Source organism: Megalobrama amblycephala, linkage group LG22, assembly GCF_018812025.1.
Source record: "Megalobrama amblycephala isolate DHTTF-2021 linkage group LG22, ASM1881202v1, whole genome shotgun sequence".
NCBI lineage: Eukaryota > Metazoa > Chordata > Actinopteri > Cypriniformes > Xenocyprididae > Megalobrama > Megalobrama amblycephala.
Window position 1 is genome coordinate 24391457 of NC_063065.1, and position 9139 is coordinate 24400595.

A 9139-nucleotide genomic window follows, 5' to 3' on the forward strand; every position below is an offset into this window, starting at 1 on the left:
AACACACAATTATCTTCATTAAAAGTAATGAGACCTTATACCAGTGCTGTTGCCGCTCTCTCCTATTGCAGTCTTTGATTTTGAAATTAACTGATGGTCAATAAAATGCACCTCATATTTCTTGCTTTCGGTGACGTGAACTCTATTAAATGTACATATAAGATCGGATTTATCCGTTAACCTGCACTTAACCTTTTCACGTGCATTTTGTTTTCATATTAAGACCAATATCGCGATGTATCATTATAGGATTGTCTAGCGATATATCGATTATCGCAGAATCGCTGACTCGCGATATTATCGTTATCGTGAGCCATTTATCGTGATCGTATCGTATCGTGAGGTACCCTCCGATTCCCACCCCTACAACCAAATACAAAAACGTGCTGCAAATAGGTCTGCTCACAATGTACATCAGGATGTTAAAATAAACAAACAACTCACCTTTCACGTGCACACCACTGAAGAGTAAACATTGAACAATCAGCAGTCCCAGCCAGGTTCGTCACTTGTCGGTGTCCTCTTAAAACATTTTCGTTGTGGTCTGTGCTAGTCCTGGAGCCAGGATGATTTGGGGGGGCTTGTGTAAAAAATTATTATTAATAATAAATTATTAATAATAAATAATAATTTGTTTAATAATTTACTTGATTGTATGTCTCAAATCCCAGTCAATTAGTCCCTGCAGAAAATGAAACTAAAAACTCAGAGATGAGAGCTCTACATCAGCATGTTCTGATAACGGTATTTTTTTTTTTTTTTTTTTTTTTTTTTTTTTAATACACAGATAAAAGCACATTTTAGTTAAAGGTGCCCTAGAATCAAAAATTGAATTTACCTTGGCATAGTTGAATAACAAGAGTTCAGTACAGGGAAATGACATACTGTGAGTCTCAAACACCATTGTTTCCTCCATCTTATATAAATCTCATTTGTTTAAAAGACCTCCGAAAAACAGGCGAATCTCAACACAACACTGACTGTTACGTAACAGTCGGGATCATTAATATGTACGCCCCCAATATTTGCATATGCCAGCTCATGTTCAAGGCATTAGACAAGGGCAGGAGGTCTGGATCTGTGCACAGCTGAATCATCAGACTAGGTAAGCAAGCAAGAACAATAGCGAAAAATGGCAGATGGAGCAATAATAACTGACATGATCCATGATTACATGATATTTTTAGTGATATTTGTAAATTGTCTTTATAAATGTTTCGTTAGCATGTTGCTAATGTACTGTTAAATGTGGTTAAAGTTACCATCGTTTATTACTGTATTCACGGAGAAAAGAGAGCCGTTGCTATTTTCATTTTTACACACTTGCAGTCAGGTGGGCGGGGAGCGCAAGATTTAAAGGGGCCGCAGCCTGAATCTGCGCATAGGTAATGATGCCCCAAAATAGGCAGTTAAAAAAATTAATTAAAAAAATCTATGGGGTATTTTGAGCTGAAACTTCACAGACACATTCAGGGGACACCTTAGACTTATATTACATCTTGTGAAAGAACGTTCTAGGGCACCTTTAATATTTCATGGTGTCTCAAAATAGCACAGTTGAGTACACTTAGATGTTCTTAAAATTATCTTAAGAAATACTAAAGAAGAATTTTTAGTATATTAAGTACAAAATTAGTGCACAAAAATAGAGCACTTTAAGTACATTATAGAAGTGTACTTTTTTTCACCTGGGATAGCATTTGTGTTACTTACTCTATTGCAATAACATGGCCTCACCCCTTTGTTGCGTGTTCTCGGGGGCAGGGTTTATGTAAATTTTAGGGTTAGTAATGTCACTAACCCGTGAAGAAGCTCGTTGTAGTCCCTACCAGCCATTTGTTGTAGTCCTTAAACAGAGAATTCTTTAAAAGGAAATATCTCCCTTTGCGTTGAACTTTGAGCATCGTAACTTTGCAGATGTTGTTTATGCTCAAACAACAACATTGATTACACACTAACCAAAGTTAAAAAAGTGAAATCATAATCAAAGACCCCTTTAATGATCAGCCAGACAGATGCCTGAATAACCTCCTCTAGTGCAAAAGCCCTGGAGTAATGAAAATAATTAAGGAAATACAAAAAAATAATTGTTTCTGCTTGTAAAACTGGATCATTTTATTCCAATAACTCCCTCCTTATAGTGTATGAACCCACCTCTTCCCTAAAGAAACTGGGCGGGCTTAACAGGTAGACTAATAAAGAATGATCAAAACAGATGAGAACATCATTCAGAACATGTCAGATTTCAGTCTAATCTAAGACTATGGCGTGTTATCGTACAGACTGCATTGAGAAGCCTCTTTCTAAGGTTTTGAGAAACTCGACCATCTGGTTGGTTCTCATGCGGTTTGGTTCTTTGTCATTCCTCTGATAGTGTCCACTGCTCTGGGAGGAGGACTGTACTTTCTCAAAGACCAAAAGGACAATGACGTCGAAGTTCAATTCACCACTATCAATTCACCTTCCAAGCAAGCCAGACATTTTGTGAAAGAAACATTTCCAAATAATGATTCGCTGTTTTCAAGTCAAAACTCTATGCTGAGGGGAACTATGCAGTGATAATATATTCCATTGTGGAAGGAAACATTCTAACAGATGCCCTGTTTGAGGAAATCAGTGATCTCGACAAAGTAGTACTGTCAAAGTCAATCAAACTCAGATAAGCTTCAAATATATTTGTGCCAAAGTAAATGGGAACTGTGTCTCAAATCCCATACTGGACATTATCGATTATAAATGCATCACTTTATCAATTCCAATACATAGGTGCAGGGAAAATGTTTTTCTTGGCTCCACAGTAGGAGGTGTTGAAGAGAGAGGGGAGGTGTGATCCAGCAGGCACGTGCCATCAGACTTTTCTTGCAGGATAAGCCTGAAGCCTCTCAATGGTTTCAACAATTCCAAGATGTTCTTTCCAAAGAAACGCTCAGCAGAGGACTCAAGGTAAGTAGACATGTAACGGTGTTGATTCATGTTGTCTGTAGATGCAGTAATCAGATGGACAGTCAGAGAATGAACCTACAGTACAATATATTTTAGATCAAACGATCTGTAAATTCAGTGCTTTATGCATATTTACAGGTATATTTAGATAACGTTCTCAATCTTCAGCAGGTGTCTCATTTTACCTCAGATAGAGAAACATACAACAGATGGCATTCCTCTGTTTTCAATAACTTACTCACTTACAATCATCTTCTCAGTGTTATCTTGCATGCGGTAAGCAATAGATATCACACACACACACACACACGCGCACACACACACACACACACACACACACTACAGGGAATAATCATATACTGTTTTTTAAAGAATTAACACTTTGATTCACCAAGGATACATTAAATTGAAAAGTGACAGTAAAGACTTTTGCATTGAACTTGAACTCCCTGAACTTTCATTACATTTAAAATATAATATTTCTCTGATATTATTATTTTATTGTCTTTTTGATCAAGTACGGGTGCTGGTCATATAATTAGAATATCATCAAAAAGTTGATTTATTTCACTAATTCCATTCAAAAAGTGAAACTTGTATATTATATTCATTCATTACACACAGACTGATATATTTCAAATGTTTATTTCTTTTAATTTTGATGATTATAACTGACAACTAAGGAAAATCCCAAATTCAGTATCTTAGAAAATTAGAATATTACTTAAGACCAATACAAAGAAAGGATTTTTAGAAATCTTGGCCAACTGAAAAGTATGAACATGAAAAGTATGAGCATGTACAGCACTCAATATTTAGTTGGGGCTTCTTTTGCCTGAATTACTGCAGCAATGCGACGTGCATGGAGCCAATCAGTCTGTGGCACTGCTCAGGTGTTATGAGAGCCCAGGTTGCTCTGATAGTGGCCTTCAGCTCTTCTGGATTGTTGGGTCTGGCATATCGCATCTTCCTCTTCACCATACCCCATAGATTTTCTATGGGGTTAAGGTCAGGCGAGTTTGCTGGCCAATTAAGAACAGGGATACCATGGTCCTTAAACCAGGTACTGGTAGCTTTGGCTCTATGTGCAGGAAGCATGAAGTGCTCTAAAACTTCCTGGTTTCGTTGACCTTGGACCTCAGAAAACACAGTGGACCAACACCAGCAGATGACATGGCACCCCAAACCTTCAGTGACTGTGGAAACTTTACACTGGACCTCAAGCAATGTGGATTGTGTGCCTCTCCTCTCTTCCTCCAGACTCTGGGACCCTGATTTCCAAAGGAAATGCAAAATTTACTTTCATCAGAGAACATAACTTTGGACCACTCAGCAGCAGTCCAGTCCTTTTTGTCTTAAGCCCAGACGAGACGCTTCTGACGCCGTCTGTTGTTCAAGAGTGGCTTGACACAAGGAATGCGACAGCTGAAACCCATGTTTCTGTCTGTAATAAACCCATGTCTGTGTGTAGTGGTTCTTGAAGCACTGACTCCAGCTGCAGTCCACTCTTTGTGAATCTCTCCCACATTTTTGAATGGGTTTTGTTTCACAATCCTCTCCAGGGTGTGGTTATCCCTATTGCTTGTACACTTTTTTTCTACCACATCTTTTCCTTCCCTTTGCCTCTCTATTAATGTGCTTGGACACAGAGCTCTGTGAACAGCCAGCCTCTTTTGCAATGACCTTTTGTGTCTTGCCCTCCTTGTGCAAGGTGTCAATGGTCGTTTTTTGGACAACTGTCAAGTCAGCAGTCTTCCCCATGATTGTGTAGCCTACAGAACTAGACTGAGAGACCATTTAAAGGCCTTTGCAGGTGTTTTGAGTTAATTAGCTGATTAGAGTGTGGCACCAAGTGTCTTCAATATTGAACCTTTTCACAATATTCAAATTTTCTGAGATACTGAATTTGGGATTGTCCTTAGTTGTCAGTTATAATCATCAAAACTAAAAGAAATAAACATTTGAAATATATCAGTCTGTGTGTAATGAATGAATATATATACAAGTTTCACTTTTTGAATGGAATTAGTGAAATAAATCAACTTTTTGATGATATTCTAATTATATGACCAGCACCTGTATAGCCTTGGTGAGCATAAACGTAATTACTGGCCCCAAACTTTAAGTGATGTGTATATATTTATATTATATATTTTTGTCAGGATTATGCTTTTAGTTTTGTTTTCTCTGTTCCCGTTTTGTTCCTTGGTCATTAGTTTCTGATTAATCCCGCACCTGTTTCTGTTCTGGTTAATTAACTCCCCCAGTGTAATTAAGTTCATAGGGGCTTGTTTACACTATACTAAAAATGTAAAACTTAAAAAAAAAGAAAACATAAAACAATAAAAACAACAGCGTTTTGGGGGCCTGAAAATGATAACTTTTGAAAATGGGTTTCAAAGTGCAAGTTTTTGAAAACAATACCATTATTGTCTCTGTGTAAACAATGAAACTGTGAATTTGTGAAAATGGTGACGTCATGCACATATGTATTACATGTTCAGTCTAAATACAGCATTTTTAGACATTTTTGCGGGTCCGTGTGAACGGGGATCATTTTGACAGTGGTGTCGTCTGTATGTGAAAGGAAAGCCTTTTCCGTTTTTAGTACATCATACTATGGTTTAACATGGTTGTGTTCTCCTGAGTTTTTCTCTGGATTATTAAGGGCTGTTTATTTCTCTGAATCTCCTGCGTCATGTGCATCATTCCACGTTGCCACATAAGGTGAATATGACTGCCAATTACAAGTGCTAATCCAGCTTTGGCTTGCTGCTCTTTCTTGAAGTGCCATTTGTAATAACAGTGGCTAATTCACCTTTCCTGGTTCTGGGTAAGTGTGTGTCCATACAAAAGACTTATTTGATTTAATTTAATAATTTTTATACACAGCAAAAAAAACAAACTTATTTTTCATTAATATCTTTGTCTTTTGTTTGATTAACACAAAATTAAATGTTTAACAGAATGTTCATGCTGCTCTTTTCCAATTTAAATGTAGTCCAACTTCATGTGCTATAATTTCAAGTCTTCTAAAGCCATATAACTATTTCTGACATATTCTTTAAGACTTGTTTTCAAAGTATGTACCTTAAATACACTACCATTTCAGTTTTTTAAAGGAATCGATACTTTTATTCCAGCACAGACACATTAAATTAATCAAAAGTGACAATAAAGCCATTTATAATATTACAAAACAGTTCAATTTCAAATAAATGCTGTTCTTTTGAACTTTATATTCGTCAAAGAATCCTAAAAGAAGAACAATGTATCACTGTTTCCACAAACAATATGAAGCTGCACAGTTGATTTCAACATTGATAATAATCAAAAATGTTTCTTGAGCAGCAAATCTGCATATTAGAATGATTTCTGAAGGATTATGTGACACTGAAGCCTGGAGTAATGATGCAGAAAAATCCACTTTGCATCACAGGAATAAATTACATTTTAAAATATATTAAAATAGAAAACAGTTATTTTAAATTGTAATAATATTACACAACATTTCTGTTTTGACTGTATTTTTTTTTACTGTAGACTTGGGTCCCAATTTATATCCCAACTATCCTGTACTAACATTTAAATTAATCATACAGTGCACTTATTGTGTATATACATGCTTTTACATTGTACTTATATTTTAAAAAATACCTGCATGTATTTACATTTGTAATTAATTTCTGTAATTAAATGGTTGACCCTTCGCCTGCCCCTTAACCCACCCTTAAACCTATCCATATACTATCAAACTTGTCCCTAATCATATCCCACCTTAATAGCAGCAAAAGTGTTTTGCAATACAATATGAACACAATAAGTACACTGTACTTTTTTTTTGAGGACACCTATTATAAAGTGTGACTGTAACTTCTTTCAAAAACATTAAAAAATCGTACCAACCATTACCAAAACTTTTGAACAGTAGTATACTTTTTTTTTTTTCCTTTTTAGGTATAAACCTCACATTATTTTCTTATAGTCTAAATATCTTCTAACAGTTATTTAAATGCAATTACTATTGTTAATTGCTATTTGTAGACCAAATTTAAGACCATTATCTTAAAATGTTTAAGAAATGTTTAATATAAAACTTTAAATAAATGTGTTGATTTCATATTAGATATTTTTAACCTTTTGGTTCGGAGTAAGTTTATTAAGAGTAAGCTTTTCTCATAGGTATTGGAGTTGATGACGTTCATCATGTTTTCCAACTGGCAACAGACCAAAGTGAAGGATCCCGTAGATAAAAGAATGGCTGAAACCTTCAAAGAAGCCGCCATATCTGTAACTATCACTATGATGTACTCGGCTTCTACATTGGACCCATGAGTGAATTTCGCTCAGTTCAGGCCTTTTGCTTGTACACCAGCACATCCATTATTTTCTGTTACATCTATAAGATCCTCTTCTTTGGAAGTATTCTAGCCCTAAACGGCAGGAGAGAGCAGAGTAACAGACACTGGCTGACCTGCTGCAATCTCCCAACACAGAGCCCTGAAGGAAAGTCTTTGGCGTATCGCCTCTGCTGTGTAGGAGGCGACTATGACCCAGAGACTGGTGCTGAGAAGCAACAGCCCATAACACACTTCTTTAAGTCCTATTATGGTCCGTTCCTAACTAAGCCCTGGACAAAAGTCTGTGTGATGTTGTTGTATGCGGGTTATTTGGCTGGAAGTGTTTATGGATGTCTTCATTTACAGCAGGGCATTAATATGAGGGACCTTGCAGCTGATGATTCATATGTTGTAAAGTATTATGATGATGACAGGAAATTCTTCTCCATGTATGGTCCAAATGTCATGGTGGTTGTGACTGAAGAGTTTCCATACTGGAATAAAAACAGCAGATCCGAACTAAACAACTGCATAGGAAAACACAACTTGAGATTTGTCAATCAAAATCTGTCTGTCTCCTGGTTAGACTTTTACTTACAATTTGCTCAAAGCAAAAGCCTAAATCTAGACAACGAAAACGTCTTCATGGAGAATTTATCCTCTTTTTTTAATGCTCTATCCAGAGTTTAAGCTTGACATTAATGTCAAGCTTAATCAAGATTTTTTGTCCAGACTTTGGATAATTCTAATGTCAGTATGGAGATAATGATGTTTCATGAACTCAGAGACACAGCTCAAAACTGTAGTGCAACTAAACTACTGGTGTTCCACCCATTGTTCATCTACTTGGATCAATACTCTGTGATACTGACCGGCACCATTTAGAATGTTGGTTTCACCATGGCTGTCATGTTGGTTGTTTCCTTGTTATTAATCCCAAACCCACTCTATTCCTTGTGGGTCACGTTCTCCATTGGCTCGGTCATCACCGGCGTCACTGGTTTCATGGAATTATGGGGCGTCAACCTAGATTCCATTTCCATGATCATCTTGGTGGTGTGTATTGGCTTTACTGTTGACTTCTCTGCACATATTTCATATGCATTTGTGTCAAGCAAAAAGTCGACTGCCAATAAGAGGGTGATTGATGCATTGTGTTCTCTGGGCTACCCGGTTCTACAAGGAGCAGCCTCAACGATAATAGGTGTGCTTGTTTTAGCTGCATCCAAGAACCACATCTTCAGGACCTTCTTTAAGATCATGTTCCTCGTTATGCTTTTTGGTTTGGCTCACAGCATCATCTTCATACCGGTGTTTCTGACCCTACTGTCATGCAGTTCAACCAACGCTAAGAAGAAAACAATGACTGTGCCTGATATTATTCCAAAAGTCACTATGCTTGAAAGCAAAAGCATGGCATATGACAACTACACTTTTACTAAAAAATTTCCACGTACGTAGACAAACTGTGAAAACACAAAGTACTCAAATATATTGTATTCCAAATAATAAGATGCTTTCAGTTTGGTGCCATGACCCGGACTGTCCATAGCAATTGAGTGTACTTTTATTATGTAAATAAAATAGTCTGTATTCTTTAATATCTCTGTAATGTACAGGTTACATGTTCTTATCAGGTTCATTTAACAGAGAAAGTGTGAATTTTCTATTGATACAGTTTAAAATGTGAATATGTGTGTTCCTACATTAGAAAAGCCATACTTATATTTGCCTGGAAAATCCAGCCTCACCACTGTACCAGCGGATGAGTCTGGTCGGCCATTGAATCAATTCGATTTCTAGGGTGGAGCAAATCCGAGCAAACAGGAAGCGGAGTAAACCAATCAGAGAAGGGG

The 9139-nt window shown here is 36.7% G+C and overlaps 1 pseudogene; it reads left to right on the forward strand.

The window, feature by feature from the left end:
* The first annotated feature begins 1693 nt into the window (after positions 1-1693).
* Positions 1694-8744, forward strand: LOC125257736 (annotated as a pseudogene).
* The last annotated feature ends 395 nt before the right edge of the window (positions 8745-9139 follow it).